This window comes from Lygodium microphyllum, chromosome 9 (genome assembly GCF_053477565.2).
Source record: "Lygodium microphyllum isolate KBCC chromosome 9, Lygodium_microphyllum_v1.1.10, whole genome shotgun sequence".
In the NCBI taxonomy this organism is placed as follows: Eukaryota; Viridiplantae; Streptophyta; class Polypodiopsida; order Schizaeales; family Lygodiaceae; genus Lygodium; species Lygodium microphyllum.
Genome location: NC_141143.1, coordinates 87,201,244 through 87,222,913, shown reverse-complemented (window position 1 = coordinate 87,222,913; position 21,670 = coordinate 87,201,244).

Genomic DNA, 21,670 nt, shown 5'->3' with positions numbered 1-21,670 from the left:
TTGGAAATCAAAGCTACTTACTTAGAGGTCTGGACTCCTTGAGCTCCCAAGACTAGCATTGGCAAGAGTCAGGAACTTGATGGTGAGCCCCTCCTTTTATAGGTGTTGAAGAGGGGCAAAAGATATTTTAGAATGTTGCATGATGATATAATCGATGATGCAAGCAATGACATGGTATATCTTCTAGAAGGTTCTATAATGACATTGTAAGTTTGTGTCTACATGGTTAGCTCAAGGATGTCTTGCTAAGGGTACATTCGCATGGGGTATGGATTCATATGGCATGAGCAAGAATTAATCCGTACACTTGATCATGGAATGTCCATGATATCACACCCTCCTCTAGCAATGAGCTCCATGAGGAGCAGCTCGGTGGTTTGGTCTAAGTTTCATTGGATTTCTCTTGTGGAATTCTTTAACTTTGAGAGGTTCTCTTTGGATATATTCTATAGATTCCCAAGTGCGATCATTGATGTCATATCCTTTCCACCAGTGAACAAGTCTAATCAACTTGGGGAGAACCTCAAGTCTAATCAACCTCAAATTCTTCATGATCTTCAATCTAAACAGGTGGTGGGGACTAGATCTCTCTTCTCAGTGGTGAGCTATAGTATGGCCCGAGCAAGGAAACATGGAACATTGGGTGGATCTTCATGGTGCTAGGGAGTTGGAGTCGGTAAGCAATTAGATTGATCTAAGCTATGATAGTGAAGGGCCGAAATCTTTGGTGGTATTTGTTTGAGAATTGATGGGATCTAAAATGGGCCGGCACTGGCTATGGCACTAGCCGAAACTCATGCATATGACATACAACCCCACCACATGGCCTCGCGGGCCAGGAGCATCTATAATAACTGATGCACACTAAATGAATTTAATATTGCATTTGCAGCTGGATGATAGTCCAATGGCACCTTCCCCAAGACTCCTTAGAGGGAGTATCCCACACGTATTGGTAATAAATACCACATATCACATACATAGGAGGCACCCCATCAGTTGATTGCCGTGGCTCCATTGTAGCTCTCCTACATCGCAGGGATTGGCCCCTTGATGCACTGCTATAAACATAAATAACATTCGCACAAACTCCACTATTTCATAATTCAGCGTTCTAGGATATTTTGATTTGCCTCACAAAACTTTCCCCAACAGAAGCACCCATCTAACCCACGACTTAGGTTTCCTGTCCTCTTAGCGTTGGTCAAAGTTTATCAAATAATTGCAATGCATTCTAGGAGATACCACGTGACATGCTTGATGCAAGGTGTATGACGATTGTGCACAACCATTTTATGATTTAAAAAAAAAACCAGCCATGTGAGGTACGGAAAACAGCCCTTTCATGAATTTTAACTAAGTGTTACGTGTTGTGCTGCTTTAGGGACTAGCATCGGAACTTCCGTGCTACTAGTCACCTATATTTAATTATGGAATGATCCCTAAATGCTGTGCATAAAGAGGTAAATGAGAATTTGTATCTTTTTAGCAATTAGATTTTCGCACAAACTTCCTCCCCCCCTCACTGTTTAGGTGTTGTTGCGTTGCATAGGTGTAAATGGTTGTCTTGTGTCATTTTTGTATGTAAAAAAAAATAGAAAACATGTACTATAACACAAAGGAAGAGGCTAAACTGAGGATTTCCCTCATGCTTTAGCCTCGCCAAACATTCATGCACATAAATCTTATTTTTCCATATTTTTTGAGCTCGAAAATCCTAATTTTCTCTATTTTGTACTATTTTTTCTATTTATTATTCATGAAAAATAGGTATTTTCTGATTTATTTGTGTTGCCTTATTATTTTGACTAAAACTTAACATTTTCTCTGATTTTATCCCATATCCACTCCTCCCCAACTCAAAATCGAAAAAACCATTAATTTTCATTAAAAAATGACACTTTGCGAGTTTTAAAAATTAATAATGGCTCTAAATCATTACAGATTCTGCATTTTTGTAGCTATAACCCTCAAACATGATGCAAAAAAAATTCAAATAAACATTCATCGCATATGAACAACATTTGGACCATGAAATAACAGAAATAAGAAAATTTCTTTGTAAAATTAGAGCATACCGCGTGTTTTCCGTGTTGCAGGCTTTTTAATAATTATTTCGGGCAGCCCACGGACCAATTAGCAACCATTGTTCAGTGCTGAACCTCTTTCCTTAGACTCCTCTTCATCTTGGAGCAATCCAATCACAATCAGACAAGCATCCTTCAGCCCCTCTTCTTCTTAATTGCTTGCATACAAACCACCGCTTAGAGGAGAGAGAAGGACTAGATTATGATCTCCCTAACCGGTGTCGTAAAGTTCATGCAAGGACTGCAGAATACGGGGTTCAAGGTACAGCAAGAAATAAAGACTAATAAGAAGATCTCAATAACACAATATTTGATGCCAAGATCATTATATTGTTTGTCAAATGAGTTACAAGAAGTTCATGTTCAGAATAAACTGAAGTTTCTCTTAGTCAGCATTGCATCTAAGTGAAAGTATCACTTTGTTTCCATTCACCTTCTGTTGTTCCACACATCTGATTTCAGATGCTTTCAGAGATTTTCTATCAAATTCAGATCTCAACAGCAGCAGGTACATCAGACTAGCAGAAACTTTCAGCAATCCAACTCCTGTTTTTGAGAATCAAGGGTTCTCAATTGGGATTGTTTATGCATAAGAATAGTCATTCCCTGTTTTCTACCCATAGCCACTGTTTGTCTCATATCAAGAACAACAAAAATTGACCAAAGAACCATCCACATAAGCATGGCTGCCAAAAATGCATACGAGATTTTTACTGCTTCAGGAAGTTCCATAGAAGCTTCACAACTTTACTGATGGACCTAAAAACGGGCCGGCACTGGCTCATGCACTAGCCGGGCCTCATCACTACGCACAAGACAACCCCTCGGCCTCGCGGCCAGGAGCGTCTATCAAAATCTCTGCCTTCCTACACATTGCGTTTGTAATACGTTGCAGTCCAACTGATCCTAACCCAATATTACTCCTCAGAGGGAGTCCCTTTCACATAGCCAAAAGGCTCAAATCACATACACATGGGGTTCCTCCTACGGCTGAATGCCGTCAACCCTCTGCGACTCTCCTACACCTCGGGGATTGGCCCCTCAGTGTGCCACTCAACAAATAGACACATCGCACAAAAGTCGCTCAAGGTACCAAATAAGCGTGTCCAGGAATGTACCATTGTCCTTACTTCTCTCTCCCATAGACCCCACGACTAGCCTACAACATGGGTACCTCACTGCCTCTCATCGTAGGTCATGTTCTAATAAACCAATTGCAATGCATGTCCAGGAGCTGATCACTGATACTTTTTTAAATTCTTTTCATGCTCTATGCATTTGGTGGATGCCTAGTGCTCAAGCATTTAGCAAAACAGTATCGTGCACAAGTGCAAAACATTCTTTTAATGGTTTCCAACTACCGTTCGTGCTTCGTTGCATGGGCCTAGCACCGAGGTGCTCCTCGTGCTACTAAGCTCTTGATCTTAATTATCATCCGTCCTAAATGCTATGCATAGAAATCAGCAACTTTCCCATAATCTCACACGGCATTTAGACATATTTCAACTTCTCTACCCTTCCCCGTTTAAATATTGCATCGTTGGATAGGTTTATAGGGTATTTTGACATCATTTTATGTGAAAAAACTAGAAAAAGACACACTAGAACAAGAAGGCGGGGTTGAACTGAGGCAAATCCTCATGCTTCAGTCCCCACAAACATTCACAAACATTGTTCTTATTTATCCTTATTTTTCGCAACCCAAAATGCATTTTTCCCCTATTTTTTAGGGTTTTTCCACCATTTTCTTGTATTTTTTCTTATTTTTATGCATTATTTAATTACTGAAAATTCAAAACAGGTTATGGGCTGTGGCCCTTAGTTCCTTCTTGCAGAAAAATGAAAGTTTAGTTGATGTTCCTATTTACTTCCCCATTTTTATGCCAAAAACCCTCATTTTCCCTTGTTTTTCATGTTTTACGTGTTTTAGCATATTATTTTGAACCACAAGATGCATATTTTTCTGATTTTTTGATTATGACCAGCAAGAACTCATAGAAAATAGCAACATGAACAGTTTTTATCCCACATGAATAACATTTCATCAAACAAAAGCCATAAAAGCTCAAATTTCCTTTGAAAATTTTAAATTACCGCTTATTTGCGTGTTTCGGGTTTCATGTCCATGGCTGTAGATTTGGAAATCAGCAGCACTTCATGTCCAGCACAATCACCAATCACCATTTCCAGCCCGTGGAGCAATCCGATCCATGCCGGACAAGCCTCCACCATTCTTTCTTCTTCCTTCTTCTCCCCACATGAACTTGCCTTTAGAAGAGAGAGAGGGAGGAGAGAGAAAGACTGAAATCAGAATTCTTCATAGAGACCACCATTTCTCGGGCGAGAGGCGGCGATAGAGTCCACAGACAGAGGGGAATGAAGCCCCATAATCCATTGGGGGGTTGTTTGCAGCAGCCATGATGCCCTCTCTCCATCCATGGCGAAAAAAATGGCGCCCTCTGTTGATCACGTTTTTTCATGCCTCTTCATTCTCTCTCCACGTTTTTTGCATTATAAGATGCATAAAATTTTTGGGAGGGGTCCAAACTCAAAAGGCATGCTTAAATTTGGCCTCCCAAGTGTCCACCTTTTCATATCTTGACCGTTTCCTTGGCCATTTCCCTGTCCGGACTCCGAATTGAGCTCTGAAAAATCATGGGCGTCCGGCTTAGTATCTCACATAGGCCAGTAGCTCATGTCAACCCGCACGATTGTCTAAAAAATTATGAAAAATCAACAAGTGTCGCTCGGGCGCCTTTAAAGCACTTTGACGCTTAAAATCGTCCTAGATCGAGCCGCCGCCTTTGACATTGAATATTTTTCCATTGATATTCATAATTTTTAGCTATTTTTAAGCACTTCCCGTGACCTAAATTCTGCTCTCATTGGCGACCACGGGATAGGGCGACTCAGCCCGTCAAATCCACGAACATATCTGCACATAAACAACCAAAGAAGCATCAAACTGATACAAAACAAATATATAATAAAACTCAGCACAATGCTTCCTCTACCCCTGGACAGAACCAAAGCATGATATCCACAAGGAATAGGCCGAGCATCATCTAATAGAAGATCCGAAGTGAGTCACTAACCAGCTGCTCCAACACAGCCAAACTAAAAAAACCTATCAAAGAGGTTGCCCTAAATGGTAGTCTGCACTACTTACCAACTAAAAACAACACAACTAGGAGCTCCTACAAGGCGAGGTCTCCTATAGCCTGATCAAAGAGTATTTTCTTTCAGTACATGTCTTCTTTTAGGGCTTGTATTGGATAAACATACTTGGGCATGTAAAAAGGAGGGAGCTGAGCGTAGTGACCCAAGGAGGACAGGGCATCGGCCTCAGGACCTGTCTCGGCACCCAAGAACCTACCAAGCCCTCGCAAGGCGACACTTAATCCTTTTCTAACGCTCACTTTTATTTTCGCTCCAACCTTCCTTGTTTTGATATTATTTTTCCAACAAGAAGCCACCCCTAGGAAGACAAGGTATCGGCCCCGGGTCTGACTCGTCCCCAGGAACCTACCAGGCCTTCGCAAGGCAATGATCAACTACTTATATATTTTTATTTCATTTCTTTTCTTTGATAGGGGTTAGAACCCCTTTTTACACACCTTCGTATTGATATTCATATTTTAGGATATTCAGGATTTCTTGGCATCATTATTATTATCTTCTAGCAGGCTTCTCTAACTGCCTCACTACTAACAAGAACTCCTAGAACGACTGCCTAGCAGGCTGGCAGAACAGGGCCACTAGGATTTCCTTCTCAAACAGGTCTTTCAATGCCTAACAATGTCTTTACAGGAGGCAATGACTACTCCGACCTCCCTCAAACATACTTAGCCTAAACCTGGGACTTCATGCATTGGTTGCCAATCCCTAACAAAAATAGATCCCCTCAACAAGTACAGATACACATATAACAGGAAAGGAAGGTACTTGTAAAGGAGAAATATCACCTGGATTGGCCACAAGAAGCTTCCATCGCAGCAAAGGCTCCTCCAGGCTCCACGAAATTCCATTAACCACGAAATCTGTCCAGCACAACACTTAAAACAAAAACCCGATTAAACGCACCCGCACTAGACAGGGAAATGGCCCTCTTGGCCTAATGAAATCAAACAATACTATGCATAGCATCCTCCTGGAAACAACCATGATAGACATCAAAGCATACTATTCCCAGGGGAACAAAGGCGCATAGCCCTAAACTAGGTGCATTAAATTATGACCTATCCCCCCTGCGTATATCGCAAGAGGTGTTTGCATCACATGTCGTCGAATCAGTCTATGGGTCCCCGATAATAAAGGTAGATGAGTCTCGCTTACCCTGTGCATCACCCAAATCAACCATCGTTTGCCAAAGAGGGCATGTTCAGAAAGCATACCCCACAAACGACCAGGTCCTGTCTCACCATCAATAGATATATCGGGACAAGGCCCACAATTAAAGAAGAGGTCCTCTTCATACGCAAGATTAGCCAATGAATCAGCAAACTGATTCCAATTCCGTGGAATCAGCTGAAAAGACACTCTATCAAATTCGTCTAGCAGGGCTATGGCAGTATGATGGTACATACAAAGGATGGGGTTTCGTACCATGTACGTCCCATTGAGTTGATTTAAAACCAACTGAGAGTCCCCTTTCACCAATAACTGGCGGATACCACCCTTCTTCGCAATATTCAAACCCATAATCAGGGCTTTGTATTCTGCCATATTATTGGTAAAATTCACCCGGAGATAAGCAGTTAACTTCATGACAATGCGTCGTCGGGGGTCTCGGATGACAACTCCTACACTTCCTTTTTTGCATGGACCCCTGGACGCCCCATCAAAATACAAGGTGTACGTCCATAAAGGGTTTACATATCTCGCCATCCTGAACTCTACTCGTAATTATGGTAATTGAAATTCAGCATATTCAACGGGTGGACTGTAGGCTCCATCCCTCCATCATCATTGAATTCAACAGGGATGCTCGTCAAAATCTGTAGGCAGTGATGGCAGAAGACCTTGATCTCCCAAATAAATGTCCCGCCTTCTTGCTCAATCACCTTGTATCCTTTGCTCCACCAAATGAGCTTTCCCTGATGATACCTCTGTTCCAAATATAGGTGTTTTAAATAAGGGATCAGACGACCCATCAACCTCTATCACGATTTCCTTGCAGATATTTGATCGATCTCGCCTAGACCTGCAAGGCAGTCATAGCATTAGTGCAATCATAAATAATAAGGTTTAATCTTATTAAGATTAACCTTATTTTTAAATTCTATCCCCTCAAGGTCAGCTAACAAAACTGTGGATTTATTCTTTCCTATTCTAACGATCCTATAGGGCCCATCCCATTTGGGCTCTAGCTTGCCTGGAAATAATTCACGTCGTGCATCATAATACAGAACAAGCTGTCCTTTCTTAAAGGTGTATTTCTTGGCTTTGAGGTCGTGTAACTGCTTCATTCGGCGCTTCGCCACTTCTTGGTGCAATAAGCTCTGCAGCTTAAGCTCATCTAAATGTGCCAGTGTCGTCAAACGCTCAAAAAGTGCGTCTTCATCACTCAAAGAATGATTGATGGAAAACCGAATAGTCGGCAGCTCAATCTCTAAAGGCAAAACACACTCCTCCCCATATACTAACTTGAACGGGGTATGGCCAGTGGCTCGTTTGAAGGTCGTATTATAAGCCCACACTGCCACGTATAACTTTTTATCCCAATCTCGTTTCTTTTGCGACACGATTTTGGACAGGATGCCCACAAGCTGCTTGTTGGTACTTTCAACCTGACCATTGGCTTGCGGATTATATGGGGTTGTCTTGTTATGCTTGATGTGCCACAACTCCGTCAAACCTTTGATCACCTTATTTAGGAAATGGGTTCCGCGGTCCGACACTAATTCTTTCGGTGGACCAAACCGGCATATTATCTGCTCTAAAAGGAAACTAGCAGTTTCTTTAGCATCATCTTTCCTTGTTGCACGTGCTTCTGACCACTTTGTGAAGTAGTCAGTTGCTACAATGATGTACCTCTTTTGCGTAGTCGACGACGGAGTAATAGGACCCACAAAGTCTATTCCCCATTTCTCAAATGGAAGTATCGCCATAATAGGGGTGAGTGGTCGTTTCCTATTCTCTCGACTATCATGTCGTTGGCAAATATCACATCGCTTAACATACGCAAACACATCCTGGAAGATGGCAGGCCACCAATAACCTGCTCTTAAAGCCTTCTGTGCTGTAAGCCGTCCAGCAAAATGGCCACCGCAAGCAGAATCATGGCACTCTTCCAAAATGAATGGCACCTCGTCAGGCATCACACACCGGCGATAGATGTCATCAACCCCTTGCCGATATAATGTACCTGCGATCAAAGCAAACTTTAACGCTTGCTGCTTAATTTTCCTTCTCTCAGCTTTAGATAATTCGGATCCCGCCTCTCCCGTTGACAAATAATGCGTTATTGCAGCATACCAGGAGGGAATAGATGCCGTATCTATTTTAAATAACCACTCCATATCACTACCTTCAGCCACGGATTCTTTCGGTTCCCCAAAGTCCACAAGACATTCCACGATGCCTTGCAACCTTGGTGGCTTACTCTTGATTTCATAATCAAATTCCTGCAAAGTGATCAACCACTTCGCTAGACGGTCAGGCGGCTGTAGCTTATTCATCAATAATCGAAGTCCCTCCGCCTTCGTATAAAGCACGACTTTCTCATAGAGAATGTAATGCCTGAACTTCTTGGTCCCAAAGACCATCGCTAGACACAGCTTCTCCATGTAGGTGTAATTGATTTCGGATACCCCCAGCTTCCGACTAGCAAAAGCAATCGGGTGGTACCACTTCTCTTCCCAAATTTGGGCTAAACAGCAGCTGATGCTATACATGGTGGCTGCTGAGAATATATAGAACACCTCGCCTCTTTTAGGTGCTTTTAAAATGGGCGCTCTTGCTAGCTCTTGTTTCACATCCTCGAATGCTACCTTACAAGTGTCACCCCATACAAACGAACAGCTAAAGGACAATAAATTTGTAAGCGGCAACGCTCTTTCTGCCAAGGCGTTTATGAATCTACGATAGTAACCAACCGAAGACAGAAAGCTATGAACCTCCTTCGGAGTGCGTGGTGGACCCATGGCAACTATAACTTTGACCTTCTCAGGGTCTGTCGCAATTCCTACCGAACTGACCACATGACCCAGCAACAACCCATAAGGTACTCCAAAAACACACTTCCGTGGGTTTAAGGCGATGCAGAATTGTCTACAGCGCTCAAAGCATTTTCTTAGAATGATCAACTGCCTTTCTCTCACGGTGGCAGCCCCTAAATCATCAATAAACACCTTCAACTCTTCAGGGGATATGTCATCGAATGTCTTATCTGCTGTTCATTGCCACGAACCAGGCGCATTGCATAAACCAAAGGCCATCACATGGTACGCAAAAGTACCAAATACAGTGATAAAAGTTGTTTTCAACTTGTCCTCTTCTGCAATTGCCATTTGGTTGTATCCTGCAAAGCAATCCATAAACGAATATATCTCCCTACCCGCTAATTGATCCAAAATCTGGTCAATAAATGGCAATGGGTAGTAGTCCTTAACTGTCTGCTTATTCAGCTCCCTAAAGTCTACACATAAACGGATTTGATTATTCTTCTTCTTTCTAATCACAACTGGCGAACACCATTCCGTGTGTTGCACAGGAAAAATCAAACCCGCTTTTCAAAGCTTCTGTAACTCTTCAAACAGCCCGTCCCTCAATTCGAAAGGCATACGCCTTACTTTCTGTCGTACAAGATGACTGCCCTCTTTCAACGGAATTGTATGAACAGCAAGGCTAGGAGGGATGCCTCTCAACTCATCATAACTCCAGGCAAAGATATCACAGAATTCCTGGATCAAGGCCACATAGTCCTCCCTTTCTACTGTACTGAGCATAGAACCTAATTTGATTGGCCGCGAATCATCAGGCGTACCAAGGTCTAGCTCGATAACATCTGCATCTCTTATACGATCTTGGGCCTCTATCGGCTCATTCAAAGTGATCTGATAGATGTCCTCTGTGGTGGATCCCTCTTTGGACTCATCACTCGATGATGTCTCACTAGCAGATAAATCTTCTAATGTCTCCAATTCTGTAGAAGATAGAGGAGCTCTCTCACTCTGCGGGGACTCAGGATAAGCATTAACCACCACACGCTGGGCACCTCTGCCGAATATTAGCCGACCGACGGGTATATCTACTTGGCAGTCCGCTTGCAAGATCCAAGGACGTCCGAGTAATACTTGGTAACTTGGACGGCCTGCAAAACGAATCACCCTAAAGTCCAATAGGCATTCTACATTTGCAACAGTGACATGGACCTTAGTAATGCAGCCTTTCGGCTGTCTCAAACTATCATCTGCCATTCTGAGAATTGTGGAGGTATCTTTCTGGATCGCAAGACCCAACCTTTCCATCAGTTCAGAACTCATAATGTTGACCGATGATCCCGTGTCGACAATAGCATAATCTACTAATATCCCATCGACATAGGCTGCAACCCTTGGGCAATGCTTCTCAGCATGCTTAAACCAGTCATCACCTACTCGCGCAATACCCAAAGGTTCTACGATATACCGGTACGTAGAATCTTTCTAAATTCCTTGCGTACTCCTGGGGAAAGCTTCATAAGATGTAAAAGATTCACATCCGGCTTGACTTCGCAAAGAGAGCTCGCCAAATCGAATTCATGATAATTTGATAGAGCTCGCTTTTCACGCCAAACCATCCGCTCTTTAGGTCGCTGAACTGGCTTTATTGCCTCTTTCTTAACTTTCACCTTCATCTTTGGTGGTTCCTTATCGGCTTTACTCTCTACGGGCTTCAAAGGTCCCCCTTCTAGGGCAGGATCCAAAACTTGCGTTCCTTTGTCGCCTTGTTTAGGGTTTTCGTCGACAGGCTTATCCTTGTCGGCTTCTCTACCCTTTTGACCTCTTGTAATAACAGCTCGTAAATTAGAGGTTTCAGCATCATTAACGCGTACAGCCTCAATCAAACTAATCCCACTACCACTTGGTAGCTCTTCCACTGTAGTCTTTGGTCGTTGAAGTATTTGTTTAGGCCCGTCCTCTCGCTGGGAATCATTTCCTTGGGCACGATGATTAACAGGCCCTGGTTGCCGACTTCCTCGCTCGAGGGAACTGATCTTACTCCAGCAAGTAGCTGCTAAATGGCCGGATTTTCCACAAATGTCGCACTTAACATTTGGGCAATTCCTTGGATAGTGCTGCCCGCCACACCATTTGCAACTAAACCTCAAAGGTGCACCCTCATCTGGGTATCTACTTCCTATCAAATTTTGTTGTTTTTTAAGGAAGTTGACATCAACGGCTATTTGTCGATACTGCTCCGTAATCATGTCGGTATAATGCTTCATCATGTCCTTAACCTCGCCAAGAACATTGGAAGAACTCGACTCATAGCCTTGGTCATTACCATGTCGTTCAATCGGCCTAACAATTTGATTAGGCACAGGCTGTTGAGCTACAGGCATGGTGTTAGAATTGACCACCTGGCCTCCACTACTTGGAGCCATTTGACTGCCCGTAGGCATCAACATGCCAGGGGGAGCTGGTAATAAAGGGACGTTCTGCATCATGTTCCCTCTCCCATTAGGATTAGCCATCGCTATCCCTTGACCACTACTGCCATTGGTCATTGCCACATTGTTTCCCAATACTAAACCCATATTCGAATTGCCGCGAGAAGCATAGGCTGCTTGTAGTCGGGATTCCACCTCTTGTGCTCGTGTAATGGCAGTATCTATATCCCCCAAGGGAACACTACTCAACTGCAATTGGATATTAAAGTCTAAACCATGTAGGAAATATTGCAATTGGGCAGCTGCGGGGATAGGGATAGAGGTGTCCAACTTACGGAAAACCTCTTTTATCTTCTTCGCATAAGCACGAATATCTTCGTGTGGTTCTTGGCAGGTCACGTTGAGTACACGCAACCAATATTGCCCACCCCTTTCAGGGGCAAACTCCCTTCGAAAAGCTCCATAAAATGCATCAATGTTCAATATGGTTCCGGCTTCTAAACCATGATACCATATAGCGGCTCTTCCTTTGAGAGTCATATTGAAGAACATCATCAAATGTCCTTCCTCTTGAATGCGACAGTTAAACATCAGCTTTTGAAACTCCCTAATGTGAAGTTCCGCATCTTCCTCAACTAACCCATTAAAAATGGGTAGCGGGTAACCTAGAGCCGGAAAATCCGTCGTTCCTGCTGGAATTGCAATAGGCTGCGCTATGACGAGGATTGGATTTGCACTAGGAATAGGGGACGGTGGGGTTACACTTCCCGTACTTGACGTGGACTGGCTTCCACCTTCTCCTAACTTACTGCTCGTGGTACTAAGACCACTAGATCCACTCCCTCGTAAGGGTTCAGCGCCACTACGCTTAGGAGAATATCTCCTAAAAATTTCAGCACGTCGCCTAGCTCTTTCGTCTCTTTCTTGCTTTTGGATTTCTGCTAGACGATGCTTATCAATAAATAACGGATCAATCTCAGTATCCTTTGGCATAAACTGCTAGTTGGTCCCTAAACAACCAGGATTCGAGAACCGCCACTTTTAAGCAGCTCCCGGCAGACGCACCACTGATGGACCTAAAAACGGGCCGGCACTGGCTCATGCACTAGCCGGGCCTCATCACTACGCACAAGACAACCCCTCGGCGTTGCGGCCAGGAGCGTCTATCAAAATCTCTGCCTTCCTACACATTGCGTTTGTAATACGTTGCAGTCCAACTGATCCTAACCCAATATTACTCCTCAGAGGGACCCTTTCACATAGCCAAAAGGCTCGAATCACATACACATGGGGTTCCTCCTACGGCTGAATGCCGTCAACCCTCTGCGACTCTCCTACACCTCGGGGATTGGCCCCTCAGTGCGCCGCTCAACAAATAGACACATCGCACAAAAGTCGCTCAAGGTACCAAATAAGCGTGTCCAGGAATGTACCATTGTCCTTACTTCTCTCTCCCATAGACCCCACGACTAGCCTACAACATGGGTACCTCACTGCCTCTCATCGTAGGTCATGTTCTAATAAACCAATTGCAATGCATGTCCAGGAGCTGATCACTGATACTTTTTTAAATTCTTTTCATGCTCTATGCATTTGGTGGTTGCCTAGTGCTCAAGCATTTAGCAAAACAGTATCGTGCACAAGTGCAAAACATTCTTTTAATGGTTTCCAACTACCGTTCGTGCTTCGTTGCATGGGCCTAGCACCGAGGTGCTCCTCGTGCTACTAAGCTCTTGATCTTAATTATCATCCGTCCTAAATGCTATGCATAGAAATCAGCAACTTTCCCATCATCTCACACGGCATTTAGACATATTTCAACTTCTCTACCCTTCCCCGTTTAAATATTGCATCGTTGGATAGGTTTATAGGGTATTTTGACATCATTTTATGTGAAAAAACTAGAAAAAGACACACTAGAACAAGAAGGCGGGGTTTAGCTGAGGCAAATCCTCATGCTTCAGTCCCCACAAACATTCACAAACATTGTTCTTATTTATCCTTATTTTTCGCAATCCAAAATGCATTTTTCCCCTATTTTTTAGGGTTTTTCCACCATTTTCTTGTATTTTTCCTTATTTTTATGCATTATTTAATTACTGAAAATTCAAAACAGGTTATGGGTTGTGGCCCTTAGTTCCTTCTTGCAGAAAAATGAAAGTTTAGTTGATGTTCCTATTTACTTCCCCATTTTTATGACGTGTTTTAGCATATTATTTTGAACCACAAGATGCATATTTTTCTGATTTTTTGATTATGACCAGCAAGAACTCATAAAATAGCAACATGAACAGTTTTTATCCCACATGAACAACATTTCATCAAAGAAAAGCCATAAAAGCTCAAATTTCCTTTGAAAATTTTAAATTACCGCTTATTTGCGTGTTTCGGGTTTCATGTCCATGGCTGTAGATTTGGAGATCAGCAACACTTCATGTCCAGCACAATCACCAATCACCATTTCCAGCCCGTGGAGCAATCCGATCCATGCCGGACAAGCCTCCACCATTCTTTCTTCTTCCTTCTTCTCCCCACATGAACTTGCCTTTAGAAGAGAGAGAGGGAGGAGAGAGAAAGACTGAAATCAGAATTCTTCATAGAGACCACAATTTCTCGGGCGAGAGGCGGCGATAGAGTCCACAGACAGAGGGGAATGAAGCCCCATAATCCATTGGGGGGGTTGTTTGCAGCAGCCATGATGCCCTCTCTCCATCCATGGCGAAAAAAATGGCGCCCTCTGTTGATCACGTTTTTTCATGCCTCTTCATTCTCTCTCCACGTTTTTTGCTTCATAAGGTGCATAAATTTTTTGGGGGGGGGGGGGGTCCAAACTCAAAAGGCATGCTCAAATTTGGCCTCCCAAGTGTCCATCTTTTCATATCTTGACTGTTTCCTTAGCCATTTCCCTGTGCGGACTCCGAATTGAGCTCTGAAAAATCATGGGCGTCCGGCTTAGTATCTCGCATTGGCTAGTAGCTCGTGTCAACTTGCACGACTGTCTAAAAAATTATGAAAAATCAACAAGTGTCGCTCGGGCGCCTTTAAAGCACTTTGACGCTTAAAATCGTCCTAGATCGAGCCGCCGCCTTTGACATTGAATATTTTTCCATTGATATTCATAATTTTTAGCTATTTTTAAGCACTTCCCGTCACCTAAATTCCGCTCTCATTTACGAAGTACCAACATGGAAAATGGAAGCTTGTCCATGACAGATATGATATACAAAAACTGCAATAGTGCACCCACAGCACATGCAATTTCTTAGAATATTTCTCCAATCCAGAAACATCAGATACCAATAGCAGCCAGGTATGTAGTAATGCTGTGAATTGCAAGTTTCATCATCTGGTTTCCTTTGTAACAAAGAAACAACAACCAATCCCTTACAATGAACACTCTAATTGCACCAGCAGTGCCATATATCGGCCAAAACTGTTCGGTTTTGCCTCCATTTGTGCTCCGGTGGGTAAACTTATCCAAGTTGAACTGGTCAGGTTTTCCTGAATCTGTTAAGCCCAAGCACTCCCAAGACTAATCCGAGAATAATCAAATGGAGTGCAAAGACTGCCAGCCAGAAAACATCCCTCCAATGTCTAATTAGTTCTGGTTCTCTCACCAAAGGGGATGGGATGTTACAGCTATCACTTGTATTCTGATCCTCATCGGTTGCAACGTCTTCAAGTGCAGGGACATCAAAGACAGGGGTGCCAAAATGCTCCACCACAGATACACTCTACATATCCTTTCAGTTTCGGGCAACAAATTCACCATGGATTTATCTTTCAATTCACCTTAGGCCTCCCCTGTGGCTACTGATGGACTGCAGCAACAAGGGCTCCGACAGCGACATGTGGACTCAGTCATGAATTTGGGTCTGGTGAATTCGAATAGATGCATCAAGAAGGAAGGAAGCCCAAGCACTACGACAGCAATTACACGCAGAGGATGCCATGGCCTTTCTGCATCGGTATACCAAAAGAAAAGTGGGTCAATAGATTGAACCCCTTTGAGACCAGGATGTCCCTGTAATATTTCCGCGTACCATGTACGGTAAATATTAACTTGCCGCACGTCATACAAATCTCGTGCAAGGATTATCACTAGTGCCAGTAGTTGAGCTATAGCTACACGCGGGAAATAGTGACACTCTACCTTACGAGAATAGGACCGGAGGATTCAAACCCCATAACCGCGGGAGAACAGCCTCTTGGGAAGAGGTCAAGAGGATAAAGGTAAGATTATTGCAAATTTTTTTTTACTAATTTCCCTAGCCGATTTGTGGCTTGGGGAAAGGGGATGGCTTAGCATGGGAAGGAAGGATGGGAGAGAGGCCATGCATCCGACCACGTGGGCAGACCCCTCTCTCCCTAGGAAGCTATAAGAAACCCCTCTAAGGGGAGGGCAGGGGGCATGCTGTGAAGGGAAGATGGCGGCAGAAGGTCGTGTGGAAGGGAAGGACTGCCGTGAGGGAGATGGCCGTGAGGGAGGCGGCCGTGTGAAGGAGAGAGTAGCTGTGGGAGTGGCTGGCCATGTGGGGGAAAAGGGCGCCATGAGGAAGGCGGCCTGTGATAGGAAGGTGGAGGTCGCCACCGTGTAGGGGGGTCGCCAGCTGCCGCAGGAGTCGCCCAGCTCGCCGTGTCCAGCCGCCACGCCAGCCGCCACCCAGTCTGCCATGGTCCGCCGCCCGCCTGATCACGACCCCCTTCCCCCTCATCCACGTGCTAAAGTCAACCAGGAAGCTTCTTAGAAGCTTCCTCAAGAAGCTTCTAAGGGGGGGGCTTCTTAAGCCCCCTTCCCACTACCTTATCCCCCATGGGTCTTTCCACACCCCCGGAAATTTGAAAAGAAGGAGGTGTCAAAACCCCCTCCCACTACTTCTTCTCCAGGAGCCTATCCACACACACACGCCCCGGGAATTCGGAGGAGAAGGAGGTGACACGGGGAGGCCTCGTTAAGGCCATTATTTTCCCGGATTTGAAGAATAGGAGGTGACAAAAGTCCTTCCCACTACGTTGTCCATCGGTCTATCCGCACACATCTCGGAACTTGAGGAAAGAGGAGGCGACGAACCTTCTCAACGATTTCCCATAAGCCTCTTGGCCAGATCTTGTAGAGAAGAAGAGGGGATCCGTAAACACCTTGCCACAGTATCCTTAATCCTCGGGATTCTAGAAGAATAAAAGAGGAAGACTATAAGGGTCCTTCCCCACCAATTCCCCCAAAGCCGGTCCTTGGATTTTTTGTGGAGGAAGAAGAACTCCAAAGGCCCATTCGCAAGAGCCTTTTTCCGCGGACATCATCAATCCTTCCTTAATCCGGAATTTCAAGGAGGACTAAAGCTCTCAAATCGCCACTGTCAAAGGGATCTCATAAGAACCCTAAGGGTCGCCAAGGCAAATTCCGCAAATCGGAACTTCGGTCAAGGAAGCCATATAACAAAGGGAGTTGCGCATACAAAGGAGGCGAGCCAAGGTCATAAGATTGCAATCCAAGGCAAAAAGTTGAAGTCCACAAAGGCTAGCTGGAGATCGAATTCGCGATGGATTCTAGAAAGATCACAAGGTGCGATGCGGAAGGTTCACCCCGAGCATACATGATATTTTCCGGAGTCCGCAAGTCCAGGTTTTATCTATTTGGATTCCACACAAAAGTATTGAATTATTCACGATAACTTCACGGATTAGAGGCACTCATGCATGTCAAATGCAACTAGTCAAGTTAAATGCAATTAGGACATGAATTGGCTATTTGAACATTATTAGAAATAGCTTAAGATATGGAAATTGATCATTGGTACGTTCAAAGGAATGAATGAAAAGAGCATAAGGTGTCTATGCATTTGTAGGACCTTATTAGCAAGTTTCCTTTTGTGCATTCTAAAGTGACGAGCCGAGGACAACTGTTGCCTCATTACAAGGTTGAAGTTACTGAGGTACACCTTTTTACTAGGTATGGAAAGATTAATGGCATGTCACCTTTTTAGATAAATCTTCCTTGTAATGATTCATAAGGAAAAGTTATCACCCATAAGATGTTATTCGAAAAGGAATAGAAGGGCACAAACATGAACTATGGACTTGCAAGTGGCATGTTTATTTGATGTAAATCCTAGTAGGACCTAGGAAAGTTAGTGTCCAGATTATTAGGCATTTTTACGTTACCAAGAAAGGATGGGGTTATTGTGAACCATGTGATGCGTTGAAACAGTGAATCACATGTTTACATGTATTGGTGTAGTTGTATCTATTGATCTAGTTTATCACCCTTGGGAAAGGTTAGGTGTTTGCCTTGAAGTAAATGACCAGACAATAAACTAAAGCGACATGGTCGCTGGAACCTACCACAGCTAAACACTAAAGTATGGGTAGGGTATGACCCTAACCCAAGAATGATAGGAATCTTGCCAAGTTGCAATTGATTCCGGATCGAATGCGGGTTGCATTCGGAGAAAAGGAGCCACTCCTTAACAGTTTGCCAGCTAAAAGACCACTGAAATTGATTGTGCTTGTAACAGTTTAGAAAGGACTGTTTGCATTGTTTGCTCAATGAACTAAAGGAGGAAAACATATTTAAAGGCTTCAGGTGAAAGTCCTGAAGGAAGAGGCAGCTTCAGTTACCCCCGACTGCCTGCCTAACCCTAACCAAGGGGGTTGTGAACCGCGCCGGGAACGTGGACCGAACCCACCGTGAGAGGTCTCTCCGTTGAGTTCTGCTTGGAGCAGGAGGACGCTTGGGTGCCAGGGGGGGCTCTGGCTGTAAATCCCTCGCCTTCCGGGCCCTGCACAAGAGACTAACGTGACTCGGGATTGGATCTCGAGGCCCGCATACTAGTCTACGGGCGGAAACTTGGGATAGTAATCACAGGAAGGATTACTGGATAGCCTTCGGGCGGATTATGAAAGCGCCTACGGGCGGGAACTCCTTGTATTTCAAAGATAAAAGGATATAATGATAATAAAGGAGTTGTTTGGCATTGTTTTCTTTATGTCCCGTGATAAGATTACGTGAAGGAACCAGTGCATAACAGGGTTAATCAAGGAAGCTGTTTGTATATGTCAAACTAATGTGGTAGGTAATTACATAACTAAAACAACCGAGGAAAGTGCAGAGGATGGACCATGGGTCCGTCCTATGGACGGGTGGTTCCGGTTAGCCGGGAACTTTTCTCAAAGTCCTCGACGAACAGAGGATGATAGTCATCATCGGAACGAGTAACGAGAACGATGACCTAGAATTAACTATTACCCGATTTATGTTGTTTTAGGGGAACGGAATGGGACTATGCCTTGTGGCAGAGAGGTCAAGCCTTGCATCCCTCTCGTTTCCCATTCTCCTTGAACCAAGTGCAGCTTGAATCCGCTTCAGACTGGGCGTTTCTACGTAAAGTAGTTCGATCGGGGCTGACGCTAGTTGCTGCTAGCTAATGACCAAACAGGAAAGCCCAAATTCAGGTCGATCCTAAGTGGGAACGGCCAGGATACTTCCGCTACGTGGCAGACTCGGGAAGACCTAGGTTGCAAAACCCGTAACATTCCATGGGAGTGCCGGGCGGAGTTTTCTAGACAAACTTTCTGATGGACTGCTAAGACGTGTCCTGAATGGTTCTAGTGGACACGTTACAGTCCCGTCCCAAAACAACGATTAGAAAACCAATTTTAGCATGAGTCCAGCAGTGTCTTTCCACCAGTAAAAAAAACCCAAGAAGCTTTTGTGCTTTCAAGGAATCTTAAAATTCCTAATACAAGAGAACTACTGCACTGCACATCTGCTTGCTCAAGTGCCTTCGCAATTGTCATCACCACCATAATCTTCATTTCATCCAGAAGTTCCAGCACCATTTTAACTCTGTTTGCTTTGGCAAAGCCATTAATGACGATTTCAAAGGTCACCCTGTTTGGCGTCATATGCATGTCCTGCATCATTTCTTAAAGATCATCATCAGCTTGATAATGTCCTTTGGCATCAGTTTTTCATATTTTTCTAATACACACACATCATGCATCCAAACAAAATCATACGCATGCACTAAGGGAATATATACATTGGATGCGGATTATCAAAATGTATCACACAAACAATGAATCACACGTAGAAATTAACACAAATGCACAACAAAAGAAATGGAGGTGTGTACGACTCGGATGCGCAGCAACACGACATCCACCCCCTCTAAACCTGCGCATCCTCTGGATGTGCCAACTATCCAGGATCATTCAACTCCACAAACAGGTCAAGTCCATCTTCTGTTTCTAGTAGATCTGTTTCTCCATCAGCTTCATCATCTATGTTCTCTGTCTCTTCTGCTTGTCTTCCTTCTACCTGCTCTTCTTCTGTCAACGCTTCAAGTGCATATTCCTCATCTTCTATTCTCTTGAAAATCTTGACTCGTTTTCCAGCAATAGGCACCCTCAATACTGTTCCATCTAATTCAGCCAGCTCATAGGTACCATTGTCAAAAACTTGCCTCACTTCATACGGTCCAAACCATCTTTGAACCATTTTTCTCATGCTACTATGCTGATTTTCTAGACTACTGTCGTAGACTAGAACCCAATCTCCTTCTTTTATGGCTCCAGGCCTCAAGCGATGCCTTAAATCAAACCTGTCCTTGTTTCTGAGATGGGCTGCCTTCAAATGATCAACTGCTAGTTGCACATCTTCTGTCCTTCTCTCTAGTTGACGAATCCGAAGGGCTAACAGCTCTTCCCTTGATAAATTCTCATGCCACGGAAGAAACTCCAAGTGAGAGCACAAATTTCAGTAGGCATGACAGGTTTTTGCCCATACATCAACTCTGCAGGCATGTATCCAGTAGTCACACTATGTGTAGAGCGATCAGCCCACAATGCAAAATGTAGTAATCTCGGCCAATCTCCAATCCGACCTCTACAAGCTTTTGCTAATGCTTTAACTATTGGCGGATGTCCTCTTTCACTTTTGCCATTTCCCTCTGGATTATAGGCAGTAGTAAGAGCCAATTTAATCCCAAGCCGTGAGAAGAATTCTCTAGCTTCATCTGCATCTAGCTCTCCACGATCAGCTGTAATCTTGCCTATACATCCATACCTGCAAAATACTTCTTCCAATAAGAATTTACATACTGTAGTGGTGGTCTTCGTCCGCAACGGTCTACCTTCAACATAGTTTGTAAGATCCTCCCTAGCCAAGACAAGATATCTCATCTGCCAAAGTCCCACTGGCAAAGTAACCAAGTCTACCAACCACTTATAATGCATACATAGTGGATAAGTCGGATGCAACTCATCACGATGTCGCACTAAAGAGTAAAGTTGGCAGTCCTTGCAAGTCTCCACAAAATGAGAAACATCTTTATACATCCCTTTCCACCAGTATCTTTCTTTGATTTTCTCATAGGTAGCCCACACACCTCTATGTCCAGCCCATGAGCTCTCATGAAACTCTCGCATAATCTGTATTTGCATCACTACATCACAAACTACTCTCAAGGGCAAGCCTCCTCTCTTCTTTGGATGCTTCCAAAGAAAACCATCTTTCAAGAAATACCCATAAGCCTTCCTTCTGATTTTCTTGAATTCATCATCTGTCCAATCAGCTCTTCGAGTCAACGAACTTAGATACTGTCCAATTTGCAGCCACTCGCCAACATAAAGTTCTTCAATAAAGGCTTCAACAGTAGATACATGACAATCATGAACAAGGACAGAAGCAGCAAACTCTGTCTCATCATCTTCTGCAAGCATTGACTCCTCATCCTCGTATCTCGCTCTAGATAGCATGTCAGCAACTGGATTATCTTTTCCTGCTATGTGTCGAAATTCTAGATTCAATGATTTGATATAGGCAATCCACTGAAGCATTGCTATATCTGGAGTCCAGCAACTAGTAATCATGCCAAGCAAAGGCAAACAATCTGTTTCCACAACAACTGAAGCTCCAATAAAATACCCTTTCTCACACTTCAGTGCAGTGACTACTCCCCACAACTCTCTTTTGATCTGCGGGTAT